The following is an 18,707-nucleotide window of genomic DNA, read 5'->3' as shown; positions in this document are numbered from 1 at the left end:
TGTCAGCATAATTGAATAAATACAAATATTTGACACTCAAAGGATCTGAGGGTCCAGAAGATGAGATTAATTTATTTTGCAGCAGCTAAGCAAATATATAAAAGTTAAGATACAGAGTCAGTATCACCTACTTTCAAATGCAAATGCACCACATTTTGGGCTATCCAAGGAAAAGGTAATAGCTATGCTATTTCACATTCAAAACCCTAATATCTGCTGATTATTTCCAGAGCAACTTAGTCAAACACACACTCAAGTGCCTAAAAAAAGTTTATGGAAGATGGAATTAAAAAGCAAGTTTATTTTAGTGCAAAATCTTTTGAAGTCAATGCATAGTTGTCCCATAATGTACCCTTGCCATGCATTTTTTAACGCCCTTTGTTTAGTAAGAGCCCTGATCAATTTTCTGGTTCTTGGTGCAAACACCACCTGTTACCCAGCCTAGGCTACCCAAGTAGGGACCACAGAGGGAAGCTGACCCAAGGCCCTCACTGATCACACACTCATCTCAGCAGCAGGACAGAGAGAAGTGTGTGTGCTGTTTTCCTGCCGCATGAGTAAGGATATGTTTGCCCTTGATGACCTATTCTGCACTCACGCTTTTCTCAGAAGGTTTCCCAAGTTGCCTGAGCACAGCCTAATCACTAGTGGGAGAGGGAGCAAGCAGTAGACTGCCTGAGTGTCAAGGCTCCACTCTCAGCCTGGTTGGTTTTTACCAGCCCACTCAATGTTGCTGGAGAGGCCTGGAAGAGGAAGGAAGCAACAAGGGGCTTGAGGAGAGATGCATGTGACCATTCGGCCAACAGCATCAACAGTGCGAGAACGTTTTTTTCCCTCTCCGCTCCTCTCCTTTCCTCCCCTCCCCTCCTCTCCCCTCCCCTCCCTTCTCTCTCCTACTCTTTTCTTGACAGAATTAGAGAGAAGGAGAGAGGGAGAGGGAGAGAGAGAGAGATCTGCATCCCTAGGTTCACTCCCTAAGTGGCCACAATGACTGGGGCTGAGCCAGGCCAAAGCCAGAAGCTTTGTCTGAGTCCCCGACATGGGTGCCAGAGCCCTTTCCCAGGCACATTAGCAGGGAGCTGGATCAGAAGTGAAGCAGCGGCTGGCACCGTGGCTCACTAGGCTAATCCTCCACCTGTGGCGCTGGTACCCCGGGCTCTAGTCCTGGTTGGGGCACTGGTTCTGTCCCGGTTGCCCCTCTTCCAGTCCAGCTCTCTGCTGTGGCCAGGGAAGGCAGTGGAGGATGGCCCAAGTGCTTGGGCCTCTGCATCCGCTTGGGAGACCAGGAGGAAGCACCTGGCTCCTGGCTTCGGATCAGCGCAGCATGCTGGCCATAGCGGCCATTTTGGGGGTGAACCAACGGAAGGAAGACCTTTCTCTCTGTCTCTCTCTCTCACTGTCTAACTCTGCCTGGAAAAAAAAAAAGTGAAGCAGCGAGAACATGAACCTGTGTCTATTTGGGATGCTGCTCTTACAGGCGGCACACAACCCATTACACCATGACATTGGCCCCTGGAACCTTCTTTCTGAAGCCCAGAGGGACCCTCTCATGCATGAACACCTCCTAGAAGAGCTCTTAAATAACTGGGTCACAGAGGGGAAGGGGCAAGACAGCCAAGTCAAGGGCCTGGATTCGAGCCTTGATTCCTCCACCAAGCAGCTGGCTAAGTTGGGCAAGCCACCATCACTAGCTGGGTGAGTTGTGTAAGCCACGATTTACCAGCTTTTTGCATTGGTTGAGTCACAATTTCCTAGCATGGAGAGTTGGGAAAGTCACTCAACATTTTCTAAGTCAGGTTCCTTGCCTGTAAATGGAACTAATACAATAACTCTTCCACTGGATTGTTTGTAAAAATTGAACCAAACCAACAAAGAAAAAAATTTTTGAAAGATGGTATACACTATCAAGCGCTATAAAGATGTAATTCTTCCAACACCCACTTCTTTTTTTAAAGAAAATCCTCCTTTCCCGTTCAGAACACTCATTCTCACTGGGATGCTGAATACGCCACCCTCACAAAGCTCATTTTATTGTGGTGAGTATAACACCCAGGACTTCCTGTTTGATCTACCTCCTTGCTAATGTGTGAGAACTCAAGTCCACAGGGAAAGAAAAAAAAATTTTTTATACTGAAAGAAGATGTTTTAAAAATTCTCGTTGAAAATGAGGCCAAATCAGATACAGCTGGCCCTCTGTATCCACAGATTCAGCATCCAAGGGATGAACCAACCACAGATCACAAAATTCAGGAAAAAAAATTGTGTCTGTACTGAACATGTTCGGTCTTATTTTTGCTTGTTGTGAGTTCCTAAAGTCTACAGTACAGCAGATGCACAGCACGTAAACTGTGTGACGTGTTGTAAGTAATGATTTAAAGTATATGGGACGATTGTGTAGGTTATATCCAAATACTACCATTTAATGCAAAGAACTTGAGCACCTGCCAATGTTGGTATCTGTGTGGATTCTGCCTCCTCTCCCCTCCCCCTCCCTGCCTCATTCATGCTGAGGGACAGCTGAGTTTCTGAGTCTAAAAAGAACTGGAGAGAACATGGCTCATGGTATTCCTCCTTTGCAGAGGAGCAAGGATGGTGGAGTGTCTTCCTGTCTGTAGCTGAGGGGGTGTGGGGAGCCCTGTTCTCAAAGTCACCTTCTCATTGATGCCCAGCTAAGAGACAGAGCCAGTGGCAGCTACTTTGTTCCCAGCATCATCTAACAGTTGTAGTGCAGCCCAGTACAACCCAGAAGGCCCAGTGAAGGCAGAATTTCAGATACAGCATGAATAAGTATGTCCTAAAGGTCAGTGTTGTGGCACAGGGGGTTCAGCCACCACTTGCGATGCCCACGTCCTGTGTCAGAGTGCCTGTTTAAGTCCCAGCTGCTCTGCTTCCCAAACTGGCTCCTTGCTAATGCACCTGAGAAAGCAGTGGATGATAACCTGAGTAGCTGGGCCCCTGCCATCCACATGGGAGACCCAAATGGAGTTCCTGGCTCCTGGCTTCAGCTTGGCCCATACCTGGCTGTTGTGGCCATTTGGGGGAGTGAACCAGTAAGTGGAAGATTCTCTCCTTTCCACTCCCCTCTCCTCTTCCCTCCTCACCCCTTCCCTCCCCTCCTCTCACCTCCACTCCCTTTCCCCCTCTTCTCTCCCCCTTTCAAACAACTCTTTTATAAAAAGAAAAAAATGTGTCCCAAATATTGCTAAATCTAGTCACCCTACCTAAACTGTTGCCCGAGGCAGAAGAATCATGAAATCGCAGAATTTTGTTCTCTTTTTTGAAGAGAAACCATTGATACGGAGTTCAGCCTCCTGGTTTTCTGCATGAGTAAAAGGAGGCCAGGACAATGGCACCACAGGAAACCAGGCCTCGAACCCGGCCCAAGGCCGATTTTTCTACCTGAAGTGATGGTGTGACTGGTTCTGAATCCAGGGACCACACAGTACTGTCGATTCTTCTGGAAGGCAGGAACCATGGAGCCGTGAGGAGCGGCTGCCTTTGTGTGTTTGTGGCCTGCAGGAAGAGCCAGCACTGGACGGTCCCTGAATGGAAGAACAGGAGGGGACTTGGGCGAAGTTCCTCTGATCACCGTTCCCTTACTTGACATGATTACATCATCAAGCGAGGGGTGAGAAAGGCAGCTGGCGAGGGCAAGATTTTCACCTGAGAACTCCGAGCAGCAATGTATTCTATGTGGCCACCGTCACCTGCTTTGCCTCTCCTACCCGCACACCCCAGGAGTGCGAGGGTACATCCAGCCCACACAGTGGCTGCTTCCTTCCTTCACCAGGAAGAATGGAGACAGGAAATTGTTTGGAAGCACATTTCCAACTCAAGGTCACAGCACAAAACAAAACAAAGTGTGCGGCATAATTAAAGCTGGATTTGAAAGCAGGTTGGAAGCCTCGCTGTGGCGGATACAGTGGGGAAAAGAGGATATTCAAAGGCTTCAGTCCGTAATTATAAATGAGTTCCTTTCAAATAGTTTCACCTTGTGTCGGAGATACTTGGTACACACAGAGAATTATAAAGAGAATGCTGGGAGACAGCTTTGTCTCAGCACTTCCTCCCCACACCTTAGAGCTGGCCAAAAAAACTCCAGTGCCGGCACTGGCCAAGTCTCAATGCCCACAAACCATTTTTGGAACTGATATTTTTCATACCCTCTTCTGTAAGTTGCCTTTAGCAGCACACACAGCCCACCGAGGGACTTTCCCCTTCGTGTTTATCCGTTTGCACCGACTCTCCTTGGCAGGGCCCTCGGTGACTGCACAATCTCACACCTGCTGGTGCTGGGAAGTTCTGGGAGGAAGAGCTGTGTGCCAAACCCCCCTCTGCCACTTCACTTCACTTCACTCAGCCCCACATTCTCCCGGCCACTGGCAAAGTAACCGGTATCTTGAATTTGCTCGAACTTTTGCAGCAGGCAAAAAGCATATCTAAGGACAGATGAGGATGCCAAGGGTTGGGGGTTCTAACGTGGGCACTGTTGCTGCCCTGCTCACAGCCTCACTTCTCTGTCGCACCTCTCTACCACTCTCTACGATGCCCGCCCCTCGGTGCCCCTGTGCTCCTGATGGAAGCTCTGGAAGACTGAGTGCAAAGACTCCCCCCCACCCAGCGTCGTGTTTTGAGTGCATAGCTTCCTCCAGGTTTTTGTGAGATGTTTTCCTGGATTTTTATCTCCTCTGGCTCTACTGGCTGTTTGGTGAAGGTCTCCGCCCCACAGATGAAAAACTTGAAGATCAGGGAGTAGAATATTCCAAAGCTGAAAGCTGGTCCTATTTCTGGACTACACGATAAGCTATTTTAAATTCTGTGCCCCAGTTAAAATTCCTTCATTAAATACAGTGAGCCCAAGAGATGACAGCTGGGCAAGTGGCTCTCAGTCTAAAAACAATGCCCAGTAACTTTGGCAGTAACATCACCTATGCCCATTTAGAGCCCGTCTATTTCTGGACAAGGGTCTGGCCTGTGTCTGGCCCTTCAGAAGGGGAGGACCTATTGACGTTGGAGGAAGGATGGCAGGTGTTTGTGCTTGGAGCTCCTGGAACACACTCCCCCCTCCCCTTCCCTGTTGTCTTACTTAGGCTCTATTAAAACTGCTGATTAGAATTATCTTCATATGGGGCTGGCATTGGGGCATAGTGGGTAAAGCTTCCACCTGCGATGCCAATATTCCATATGGGCACTGGATCAAGTCCTGGCTGCTTCACTTATGATCCAGCTCTCTATTAATGTGCTCGGTAAAGCAGCAGAGGGTGGCCCAAGTGCTTGGGCCCCTGTACCCATGAGGGAGACCCAAAAGAAGCTCCTGGTCCTGGCTTCAGATAGGCCCAGCTCTGTCTACTGCAGCCATCTGGGGAATGAACCAGTGGATGGAAGATCTCACTCTCTGTCTCTCCCTCTCTTTTCCTTTGTAACTCTGCCTTTCAAATAATAAATGAATATTTTAAACAATTGTTTTCATTTGATGCCTTACAGAAGCATTGCAGTACAAAGTGTAGGAGGAAAAGCCAATCACCTACCCAACGCCATCTCCCTAAAGTAACCAATATTAACACTGTGCTGGGTATGTGTATCCACATTTCTCCTTGGACACGTGAAAATAAACAGGCCTTTCATGCATTTAGTCAGTTTGTAGGCTTCTTTTTCACTAAAAGAGAATTATACTTGCTTTGTAACTCTGTAATTTTCTTTTTTGTTTAATAATATACATCACAGAGATTGGTGCTATGGTGAAGTAGGTTAAGCCTCTAGGTGCTGGGTCAAATCTTGGTTGCTCCACTTCTAATCCAGCTTCCTCCTAATGTACCTGAGAAAACAGTGGAGAACTGCCCAAGTCCTTGGGTCCCTGCACCCATGTGGGAGACCCAGAAGAAGCTCCTGGCTCCAGATTGGCCCAGCTCTGGCTGTTGCAGCCATTTGGGGAGTGAATCAGCAGATGGAAGACCTCTCTCTCTCTCTCTCTCTCTCTCTCTCTCTGTAACTCTGCCTCTCAAATAAATAAACAAATCTTTAAAAATATATGTCATATTATTAGCTTATTGAGTATGGAGAGAAAAAAATATCTCTTGCACTGCAAGGTTCATGACTGGGCCCTGTATAACAAACAACAACACAGGTTAACAGAGAAGGGCATTACAAACTGATTTATACAAGTTTTTGGGAAACTTCAAAAGTGAAGAACCAAAAAGCCAGGAGAAAACTGTATTTTTATGCTCGGTGGTGACGAGGAATGGACAGTGGTGCAGAATGTGACTGGACAACGGGCACGGTCTAGTAGCAGTAAACCAGGGGAACTTAGTAAGCTCTGCTTGTTCAGCTCCTCTGTTTCTCTGTGTCTTCAATCCTTTTCCCTAAGCACGGGGCAGGACACCTGCCAATGAGGCTCTTCAGAAGACAAGGGCCAGGAAAGGCCAGAGAAACCTGCATGATTCTGGTGTCTTCCCAAGTGACAAAGTACCATATTCTGGGGTAGCATTTTCCTCACTCCATCATTAGGATATCCCTAAATCTATTTTTCCTCTAATTTCTTTATGTACATGTAAAATATAATATCATGCATTTAATATAGCCTCATACAAGGAAATAAGATGTATAAAGATTCTCAAGGCCTAGCTCTTCTGCTCTCTTTGTTTCCAGATTTTTGCCACTATGAACAAAGCTGCAATAAACACTGTTGAACACATTTCCTTAAATAGTATTTCTATAGGATAAATTCCCTGGAGTGCTGCATTCAAGTAAGTGTGCATTTTATTTTATTTTACTTGAAAGGCGGAGAGAGAGAGAGAGGTATCTTCCATCCGCTGGTTCACTCCCCACATAGCTGCAACGGCCGGAGCTGTGCTGATCTGAAGCCAGGAGCCAGAAGCTTCCTCCAGGTCTCTTATGTGGGTGCAGGGGCCCAAGGACTTGGGCCATCTTCTACTGCTTTCCCAGGCCATAACAGAGAGCTGGACCAGAATTGGAGTAGCCAGGACTTGAACTGATACCCATATGGGATGCCGGCACTGTAGGCAGTGGCTTTACCTGCTACGCCACAGCGCTGGCCCCATAAATGTGCATTTTATATGTTATATATGTGACTGGATTACTTTCTTAAAAGACTATAACAATAATTTACATTTTAGCTGCAACAAGAATACATGAGCTCCAGTCTCTTCTACATGCTGGCTGGCAGTCAGTGTTTGCTATTTCTTGTTTTGTCGATGGAAGAGGTGTAAAGCGGCACTTCATTATTTTAATCTGCATTCCCCTCGCTACTGGGATAATTCAACATCTTCTCAATATGTTCTCGACCATTTGAATTTGCCTTCCTTTAAATGCCCTGCAAGCACTGAATTGTCTCTCTCCGTGGAGTTCACCAACCAAGGCCAAGTTCATCCTGTTACTATGGTTGTTTCTGGCTCCTGAGAAATCTGCTGGAAACTAGTAAGTGCTCAATAAAAAGTTGCTGAACGAAAGCATGCATGTTCTCTGCCCAGCGGTTGTCCTCCAAGGAGCAATACTAAAGAAGTAGTAATGGTTGTATGTGAGGACTGCCTGTAAGAGCATGAATTATAGCCTTGTTTATAACTGGAAACAATCGCAAAGTTCCAATAATGGAGTTATGAAGTAAAACAGATGATGATATATGATCCAGAAAGAAATGCATAATAATGACTATCACAGCCAGATTCATTTAGTGGATAATTTCAGGTAGTGGGTTAACATTTTTAATACATTTTCTTATTAAATCCTCCCAATGTATTAAGTTTTAAGAAAGCAATTATAACCTTGTCTGCACAATACAATCCTGTGTAAAGAAAGACTTGTCTGAGCATAGAAAAAAAAAAAAACTGGAAAGATATGCCCCACGTTCTCAACAATGGCATATTTGTGTGAAGAAGAAAGTTCAAAGTAACTGTATTTTCTTTTTTGCTTATGGCTACTTGTACCTAAGTCTTCTCCAACATTCATAAGAAGAAGAATGTTAAGAAAAACTATGTCTTCATATTCTGCTCTCCAGTGATATCTTATTGTTTCTAAAAGCACCTATATACATATAGGTATATATATTCAAGAATACATATATATATATATGCTAATATTCAGAGACTGTATGAGGGACGGTAGGGGTAGATACACACTTGAGTTTTTTAACCAAATGAAGTCGTGCTATAAGGCTGATAAATACCCAATGAAATACCTCATTGGCTGCCTCATTTTTCCCAGATAATGTATGTCCTGGGGCTTGTTTCTCCTCGAATGAGGCATATTTGTCTCCTCTGTCTTTCAGGGTTGGCCCAAAGGGCCATTAATCATCCTGTCTGGAGCCCAAAGAGAACCCTCTGGAAACAGGCCGAGGTGCGGCGAGCCAGTCGGCCGCCTAGGAGATGATGGAGATGGCTGTCCACCGGGCTGGAGCTGGGCGCGGGCGCGTGTCCGGAGGAACAGGCTCGCTTCCCGCCTGGCTGGCCTGCAGGTGAGGCGCCCCTGCGCGTGCGCAGAGCAGTCCTGCCTCTACTGTCAGGTGGCACGGAGTGAGGGGGTGTTCCTGGTGGAGATTAAAACTGGGAAAGCAGTGTTCTGGAGAGCGGGACTGAAGTGCAGGACTCTTAACGATACCAGGAGAAAACAAGAGAAGTTGACAGGTTTCCTCTCCTGACTGCCAGAACCAAAAAAAGACAAAAAAAAAAAAAAAAAAAATCCAAACAAATAAACCTGTGGGAGCCCTAGAAGACAGGCCAAGCCCTTGGGCCCATGTGGGCAACTAGGATGGAGTTCCTGGCTCTTGGCTTCGGATTGGCCCAGCCTTGGCCATCGTGGTCATTTGGGGAGTGAACCAGTCGATGGAAGATCTCGCTCTCTCTCCCACTCCCTGTAATTCAAATAAATCTTAAAAGAAATATTAAAAGAAAAATCACCTCCCCGTGATTCTCTGGAAGTTCCCTTCTGTGCAGCACCCACGGCGACAGAAGCTGCTGTGAGTAAGTCTCCCGTCACCCTGGCCGCCCGCAGAAACTCCTGGGCTGGCTTGTGTGGATGTAAGTCCTTTCCAGGGAGCTCGTGGGCACCAGGCAAAGCCTCCGGCCAGTCTGGGGACTCAGGGAAAGCTGTGAAGATGCACCGTGCAAATGCCGCGAGATTGATATGCGAAGAATATCAGAAACGTCTTCCCTTGAGCAGCGACACTGGCTGAGTCGTGTGGGCCCTCCACCAAGGACATCCGCAGCCTTCCTGCTGTGCACCCTTCTCTTCTTCCTCCTCCTCCTCCTCCTCCTCTTCCTAAGACTTGTTTATTTATGTGAAAGGCAGAGACCGTCTGTCGGCGCTTCACTCCCCCAAAGGGTCACAGTAGCCAGGGCTGCGCCAGGCTAAAGCGAGGAGCCTGGAACTCCATCCAAGTCTCCCATGTGGGTGGGCAGGGGGCCCAAGGACTTGGGCCATCTTCCGCTGCTTTCCCAGGTGCATTAGCAGGGAGCTGGGAGGGAAGTGGAGCAGCCGGGACTCACAAGGCAGCCCGGGCTTTGCACCCTTCTGAGAGCTCAGGACCAGCACACCACTGTGCATGGATGTCGGGGAGTCATGAACATCAGCCTGGGGTGGGGTCTGCACACGCTCCCCTGTTAATGTTCCTTAGGTGAATTCCTTTTCTCAAGAGACCCGGCTGTGGGCACCAGGTCTGTCATAAACCACCTGCCCGTGTCTTGGCGCAAAGGAGTCCAGGTGCTCCCTGGGAAGAGAGCAGGAAGTCTGCAGGGAGCCAGGTCGCCAGCAGCTCTGGGCCTGCGGGCATCTCCTCTGTGTGGAATTTTTGTCATTCGCTACTTACGCTTCCTCCAAAAACCCCATTTGTTATCCCCTGTGTGTCTCCTTACCTAAGAAAGCTGCTCTAAGGGGGCAGATCGGGAGAGATTGGTCCCACCCACTGTTAGGTTCACGGCTGAGGCCCCTATGACAAAAAACTAACAAGAGGAAAGCATCCATGTTACTTAGTGTAAGCCTTATGTGACACAAGAGCCTGCGGCAATAAAGACCTAGGACCCAGGAAGCCTTTGTAACTTTATGCTGGGGCGTGGTGCAGAGGGGCTGTCCTGTGGAAGGGTGACAGGATAGAGGGGTGTGATCTCATGGCTCCACAAGGCTGTGTGTCCTGTTCCTCTCTCAGCATCTCTGTTTTCAGAGTTTCCTTTCCTCTGAGTATGAGGAGGGCAGCTCCACACATGTCTTTTTTTTTTTTTTTAATTTTTCCAACTTTGTTTTTTATTTTCATAATGTTTTGGTTCTTCTAATTGCTTTACCTTTCCCTATACAATTTAGAATTAGGCTATTTATATCTTTTTTTTACATTTTTTTTAACTTTTATTTAATGAATATAAATTTCCAAAGTACGGCTTATGGATTACAATGGCTTCCCCCCCCATATCGTCTCTCCCACCCGCAACCCTCCCCTTTCCCACTCCCTCTCCCCTTCCATTCATATGAGGATTCATTTTCGATTCTCTTTATATACAGAAGATCAGTTTAGCATACATTAAGTAAAGATTTCAACAGTTTGCTCCCACACAAACATAAAGTGAAAAATAATAGATGATTTTTTAAATGATGATGAAATCAGATCAGACCTATTGTCATGTTTAATCCCAGTGAGAGTCAAGTTGGGAATTGATAATTTCTTCTTTTTTTTTTTTTTTACAGAAGATCAGTTTAGTATACATTAAGTAAAGATTTCAACAGTTTGCACCCCCATAGAAACACAAAGCGAAATATACTGTTTGAGTACTCATTATAGCATTAAGTCTCAATGTACAGCACATTAAGGACAGAGATCCTACATGAGGAGTAAGTGCACAGTGACTCCTGTTGTTGACTTTACAAATTGACACTCCTGTTTATGGCATCAGTAATCTCCCTATGCACCAGTCATGAGTTTCCAAGGCTATGGAAGCCTTTTGAGTTCACTGACTCTTATCTTGTTTAGACAAGGTCATATTCAAAGTGGAGGTTCTCTCCTCCCTTCAGAGAAAGGTACCTCCTTCTTTGATGACCTGTTCTTTCCACTGGGATCTCACTCACAGAGATCTTTCATTTAGGGTTTTTTTGGTTTTTTTGTTGTGTGTTTGTTTTTTTTTTTTGTTTGTTTGTTTGTTTGTTTGTTTTTGCCAGAGTGTCTTGGCTTTCCATGTCTGAAATACTCTCATGGGCTTTTCAGCCAGATTGGAATGCCTTTAGGGCTGATTCTGAGGCCAGAGTGCTGTTTAGGACATCCACCATTCTATGAGTCTGCTGAGTATCTCGCTTCCCATGTTGGATCACTCTCCCCTTTATTTATTCTATCAGTTAGTATTAGCAGGTACTAGACTTGTTTATGTGCTTCCTTTGACTCTTAGTCCTTTCATTATGATCAATTGTGAACTGAAATTGATCACTTGGACTGGTGAGATGGCATTGGTACATGCCACCTTGATGGGATTAAATTGGAGTCCCCTGGTATGTTTCTAACTCTACCATTTGGGGCAAGTCAGCTTGAGCATGCCCCAAATTGTACATCTCTTCCACACATGTCTTAGGATCTGCATTAGGGCAGGCTGCAGAATCTGTCTGTGGCTTGCTTCCAAGAAGGCAGGAGAAGGTCAGAGAGGGAACACTGGAGCTGGCGCTGTGGTGCAGCGGGTTAACGCCCTGGCCTGAAGCGCCAGGCATCCCATATGGGCGCTGGTTTGAGACCCAGCTGCTCCACTTCTGATCCAGCTCTCTGCTATGGACTGAGAAAGCAGTAGAAGATGGCCCAGGTCCTTGGGCTTCTGCACCCACGTGGGAGATCCAGAAGAAGCTTCTGGCTCCTGGCTTCGGATCGGTGCAGCTCCGGCTGTTGTGGCCATCTGGGGCATGAACCATCGGTTGGAAGACCTCTCTCTCTCTCTCTCTCTCTGCGCCTCTCCTTCTCTCTCTGTGTAACTCTGACTTTCAAATAAATAAATAAATCTTAAAAAAAAAAAAAGAGAGGGAACATCCTACTTCTCTCTTCTGAACTGCCAGGGTGCCGTGTTTGGGAGTAACATGTCTGAACCCCATCACTGCCCCTTGTCATTCTCCACCTAAGAAGAATCACAGCTGTTGAGGCATGAAGGATCCACTGCTGTCACCCAGGGACACACCACAGGGTCATTGTGAGCCCTAGAGGCAGGAGGCAGGTGCAGGAGCGGCCTGCTCCTCCTGGAACAGCCCCAGCAGCAGGAGCATCTGTCATAGCGCCTGAATTCAACACATGTTCACTCGTGCACTTGTTGTTGCTGAACATACAGAGATGAGATGCTGGGTGCCTCGTAGGGGTCAATTCCTGAAAGCAGATGATTTGTTTTCAGGAAGCATAGGATCCAGGTGCAGTCCCACTGGGGTCCTGAATTTGGCCATACAGGGCATATTGAACCATGGAATCAGCCAGCCTTGCTACAAATTAGGGTTCTGAGTTTGAGAGCCTAGCACTAAAGAGACCCCAAATGTAGGCAAATAGAGTTAAGAAGATTGAGGTCTGGGTTTCCCTCCTTGCCTTCCACCTGCTAGCTGTGAAAGCTGGCCAAGTCCCTTCCCCTCCCTGTGTCTCTATTTTCTGTAGGATGAGTTTACCCACCGGGAGACTGAATGAATTCATTTATTCAAAACCTCAAGAAAAGTGCCTGACACATTGTGCTTCCCATCATTATCTGCTTTTTTAAAAATACTTATTTATTTATTTGAAAGTCAGAGTTAAACACAGAGAGGAGAGGCCAAGATAGAGAGGTGTCTTCCATCCACCTATTCATTCCCCAATTGGCCACAGTGGCTGGAGCTGAGCAGATCTGAAGCCAGGAGCCAGGAGCTTCTTCTGGGTCTCCCAGGAGGGTTCAGGGACCCAAGGACCTGCTTTCCCAGGCCATAGCAGAGAACTGGATTGGATGAGGAGCAGCTGGGACTCGAACCGGCGCCCTGATGGGATGCTGGCACTGCAGGTGGTGGCCCCCATTATCTGCTTATAATAGACTGGAGTGCAGAAAGGATATTTTTTTAAAAGCTAAAACCAAAAGGTACCCTCAACTCTGAAAGCATAACAAAGTGGTTTCAGGGTTCAGATACAGCTAACCCAAGACAGCTACATGGTAGAACTCTTCAAAATGAGCTAAGAGAATGAGCAGAAACACTAAATCAGGATTCACCAAATAGGTATAAAAGAAATCAGACTGGGGGAAGACATAAGTGTGCAAATGCATCTTGAGTCCAGTGGTTTCGTGTGCTGCTTTCCCCCTCACTGGTTTGAGTGGCCAGCCCATGGAGCCTGGTGCCTCCGTGTGACCAGGGCCAGGTGAGGAGTGCCTGGGTCACAGAGGCAGAGACCTTGTGAGTGATCTGTGCCTTTCTCACAAGGACGACTGGCCATCACAGTAGCTCTGTCCCCTGTTGTTTCTTTCTTACGTGCCTGCTTGCCCTGTGACTTCCTGTCCTCAGCAGGAAGCCTTCACCGGAGGCAGCTGCCCAACCTCGGATTTCCAGCTTCCGGGACCATGACCTGGTACAAACCTCTTTCCTTCATGAATCACCCACTCTCAGGTGTCCTGTGACAGCCACAGGAAAGGGACAAAGACACAGCCTCTCCACCCCTCCCTCACTCCTTCCAGTATACAGATGGTTTAGCACAATGGCCGACATATTATTTTTAAAGATTTATTTATTTGAGAGGCAGAGTTATAGACAGAGGGAGAGACAGAGAGATCTTCCATCTGCTGGTTCATTCCCCAAACGGCCACAATGGCAGGAGCTGAGCCAATCCAAAACCAGGAGCCAGGAGCTTTTTCAGGGTCTCCCACATGGATGCAGGAGCCCAAGGACTTGGGCCATCTTCCACTGCTTTCTCAGGCCATTAGTGGGGAGCTGGATTAGAAGTGGAGCGGCTGGGACTCTAACCAGTGCCTATATGGGATGCTGGCATCACAGGTGGAGGCTTAACTTAAAACACCAGTCCCAATGGCTGACTTTTAAAGTCCATCAGTAAACACCCAGGATTTAGGATTTTCCCTGCCTGGAGAACATTTTCTTTTTTCCAAAGTTTCACTGACAGAATTAGTCCCAGACAAATATTCTTTTTTTTTTTTTTTTTTTTTTTTTTTTTTGACAGGTAGAGTTAGATAGTGAGAGAGAAAATTCTTCCTTTTCCGTTGGTTCACCCTCCTAGTGGCTACTGTGACGATCCGAAGCCAGGAGCCAGGTGCTTCCTCCTGGTCACCCATGCAGGTGCAGGGCCCAAGAACCTAGGCCATCCTCCACTGCACTCCCAGGCCACAGCAGAGAGCTGGCCTGGAAGAGGAGCAACCGGGACAGAACCCGGCACCCCAACCAGGACTAGAACCCGGGGTGCCAGCGCTGCAAGGTGGAGGATTAGCCTAGTGAGCTGCGGTGCCCGCCCAGACAAATATTCTAATTTGTATTTCCAGTTCCTGCTTTATTCTTACTGCATGGGACCCCCTGCCTCCTTTCGGACTCCGTGACTTAAGATATTTACCATTTCAAGGACAGACTTTGCCCAGAGCATTTTGGTCTCCATGGAAAACAAAATAGACGCACTTCAAAAATGATCCAAATGTTGTTATGTTTCTGATTTTTTTATCCCCCTCAACCATGTTAAAAGAAATTCCTGCTGCTTGAAATAATCACCTGAATCTCCTGAGAAGCTTTAAATCGTGTTAGACAATTAAGCAGATTCCTGGCATCATCACGGCCATCTGTGTGCCGAGGGAGCCTGTAGCAGCACAGTGGAGGTGGAGGTAGTAATTGGAGGGCACTCGGCAGGTGTAAGCGGTGTCTTTTTCCCCCTAGCACAGTCCACATCTCAAAGTTGCTTTGATAAAATCCCCATGACTTCTTGTCAACGTGACACTTCCAGCTCAGTTTTGTTGCAAAATACCTCTTGTATTGACAAGATCACATGGGCTTGGACGCCAACCTTGTTTTCTCACATTTGATAAATTAGAAGAAGACAGAGCTAGAGGACATTACTCCAAAGACATAAAGTTTCTTTACCGGTAGCACAACGTGTTCCTGAAAACACAGACGCAGGCAGGACAGTAATGTTGCAGTCCTGGGAGCCGGGAGCATAAAGGAGCTGATGGACTCTGAGCACAGTTGTCTGTCTGGACGGAGACTTCGGAGCACTGTAAGGTTAACAAAGAAGAAGTGTCAAAATGCGTGAGGGTAGGAAGAACTCTTCTGCTTTAAAAACATATCACAGGGGCAAACATGGTGGTGCAGCAGGTGAGGCTTCTGGTTATGACACCAGCATCTCATGTGAGAGAGCCGCTTCCAGTCCTGGCTGCTCCACTTCCTATCCAGTTCCTGCCAATGTGCATGGGGAGGCAGCGGAAGATGGCCCAACTACATGGTCCCCAACCACCCAGATAGGACATCTGGATGGAGTTCTATGTTCCTGGCTTTGGCCTGGCTCAGCCCTGGCCGTTGAGGCCATTTGGAGAGTAATCTGGTGGATGGAAGATCTCTCTCTCTGTCCCTGTCTCTCTTTTATTCTGCCTTTCAAATCAAATAAATTGTTTTTTAAAAAAGTATATTATACCTGTGTCTCTGTGTCCATGAAAACTTCTTGTCCATCTAAATGCAATGATGGGTTTTGGATGCCAATACCAGATGGACACAATGAAGTCACAGAAATGCAGACACCTTACATATTCTTTCTAAGTAGCCTGGTTCCAGGACAGATTTGGGTAGCTCACAAGGATATACAGAATTTCAAGCAAGATTTTTTAAAAGTTTGATTTACTTAACTTATTTAAAGGAGAGAGAAGTAGAGGGAGAGACAGTGAGAGATACCCCATCCACTGGTTTGCTCCCCTAATGCATGCAAAAGCTAGGGCTGAGCCAGTTTGAAACTAGGAGCCCAGAATTCCATCTGGGTCTGCCATGTGAGTGACAGGGACCCAGGCAACTGGGTCGTTATCTGTTGCTTTCCTAGGCACATTAGCAGAAGGCTGGATTGAGACAGGAACAAACATTCTAACTGGGATATGGGTGTTCCAAGGGGCGGCTTAACTCACTGCACCACACAATGCACTCCCCCCCCCTTTTTTTTTTTTGGACAGGCAGAGTTAGACAGTGAGACAGAGAGAGAGAAAGGTCTCCCTTCCGTTGGTTCACCCCCAAATGGCTGCTACGGCCAGCGCGCTGTGCCAATCCGAAGCCAGGAGCCAGGTGCTTCTCCTGGTCTCCCATGCGGGTGCAGGGCCCAAGCACTTGGGCCATCCTCCACTGCCTTCCTGGGCCACAGCAGAGAGCTGGACTGGAAGAAGAGTAACAGGGACAGAACCGGTGCCCCAACCGGGACTAGACGCAGGCGGAGGATTAACCTAATGAGCTGTGTCACCGGCCTCCCCTCTTTTTTTAAAAAAAAAATTCTGCTAAAATACAAGTAACGTAAAATGTACCCTCTTAACCATTTTCAAGTGTATAGTTCTGTAGGTGAAGTATGGCTGCATTGTGTTTAGTCTCTAGAAGGTTTTCATCTCACTAAATTGAAAGTCTCTACCTATGGAAAAAACTCCCTATTGACAAGTTGTTTTTAAATAAGAAGCCATGAGGCCGGCGCCAAGAAGCTATGGGACCAGCGCCATGGCTCACTTGCTTAATCCTCTGCCTGCAGCGCTGGCATCCCATACGGGCTCCGGGTCTAGTCCCGGCTGCTCCTCTTCCAATCCAGCTCTCTGCTGTGGCCCAGGAGGGCAGTGGAGGATGGCCCAAGTGCTTGGGCTCCTGCATCTGTGTGGGAGACCAGGAGGAAGCACCTGGCTCCTGGCTTTGGATCAGCACAGCTCTGGCCATAGCGGCCAATTTGGGGGGTGAACCAACAGAAAGAAGACACCTTTCTCTCTCTCTCTCTCTCTCACTGTCTATAACTCTACCTGTCAAATAAATAAAAAATAAAATAAATAAATAAGAAGCTATGTACTACTTAATGAAAACTAAAATACTTTTAAAATTAAGCAAAACATGATAACCTTTGCTATTCAATAAAGCTTTTCACTGCCAAAGTGATGATGTTTTGGGACAGAATAAAAAGCCAACAAAGGAATCAGACAGAACAGAATGGTATGAGAGTAGGCAAGAATATAATGGAGCCTGTAACTTTGGTGTACCTCATGTATGTGCTAAGGTCAGTCTGTTGGCATGAGTTGGCCCATAAATTTTGCTGGAGGCTCTCAGCACCGGTGTGAGAGTGAATGACAAGCAGACATGGACAACCAAAGCTAATTGGCTGCAGCCTTCTTGAGACCTACCAGAAAATGAGATTCAGGAATGGGGTTGACCAGAAATGTGCATATCACAAAGACAAAAAGGAGGCAGGTGAATGGAAATGGGCTGGATCCAGGGCAGGAGCCTAAGGATCCTTGTAGAGTGAATGAATGGAAGGATCTGAGTACAGTTTGCTTGACCTAGCCCTGTAGTGAAGGACAAAGACCAATCAAAAGGTCCTGAGCTCTAACTTAGAGTAGGTCCTGGGGCATTGCTGCATCAATGAGGGGAAGTGCCTCTGCAGGAAGAACCTTTCTTATACCCAAGCCAGTGAGTGAGGTGAGAAAAACTCACTTTAAGTTCTGCTTCTAAGCTTAGCACCTGAAATCTGCATCCAAGTGTGTAAGTTATATTTCCATAGCCTACATTCTGTAATACACATTGCACTTGCAAGGGTTCCAAGATTATATCCTAACAAGAAAAATCCTTTGGCTGCCGGCACTGGAATCTTTTAGGAGAAAATACAGAAAATGTCTGCTAAATTTCAGGCAAAACAGATGAAAAAAAATCCATCTCTGGATTGATGGCATGGATGGTATGGAAGAGAAAGTTTTCTTAGGTTCTCAAAAAATGCTTTTAGACCCACAGAGAAGAGAAACAGTCAAATTTGGATGTTCCTGACAGTGTCTCACAGCTTTAGTTGGAAGAATGTTAGCAGTGTTTTCTGAAATTTGGAGAGTTTTCAAGCATAATGTATGGCATTTATATAGTGCTATATGCTACAGCATTGGAGTGTTACTCTTAAACCACATAGAAATGTTACCATTGCACTTGGGCTGGAGCAGGTGCCATGGTAAAGTGGAGGGAGCATTGGTGGTATCAAGTTCTTGACAAATTCTATTACTTAACAGCTATGTGATACTGGGCAAATCAAACACTCAACACTTTCATCTTCCACCTGCATCATAAGGATAGTAAAAGCATCTCACAAAAACCATCAGGAGCAAAGCATTGGCCTACCAGTTAAGATGACATCCAAGTCCCATATCAAAGTACCTGGTTGAAGTCCCAGCTCTGCTCCCAACTCAAATTTCCTGCTAATGCACAGCCTCGGAGACAGCAGTGATGGTTCAAGTAGGTGCCTTCTTCCACCCAGATGGGAGACCTGGATTGGGTATCCAGCTCTTGACTGTAGCCCAGTCCAGCTTTATCCTTTGAAGGCATTTGGGGAATGAATCTGCATGGGTGCTTTCTCTCTCTACCTCCCACCCCCACTGCTTTTCAAAAAATAAATAGATATTGAGCCGGCGCCGTGGCTCAATAGGCTAATCCTCCACCTTGCGGCGCCGGCACACCGGGTTCTAGTCCCGGTCGGGGCGCCGGATTCTGTCCCGGTTGCCCCTCTTCCAGGCCAGCTCTCTGCTATGGCCAGGGAGTGCAGTGGAGGATGGCCC

Source organism: Oryctolagus cuniculus, chromosome 5 (assembly GCF_964237555.1).
Source record: "Oryctolagus cuniculus chromosome 5, mOryCun1.1, whole genome shotgun sequence".
Lineage (NCBI taxonomy): Eukaryota > Metazoa > Chordata > Mammalia > Lagomorpha > Leporidae > Oryctolagus > Oryctolagus cuniculus.
Note: the sequence above shows the minus strand (reverse complement) of the source record.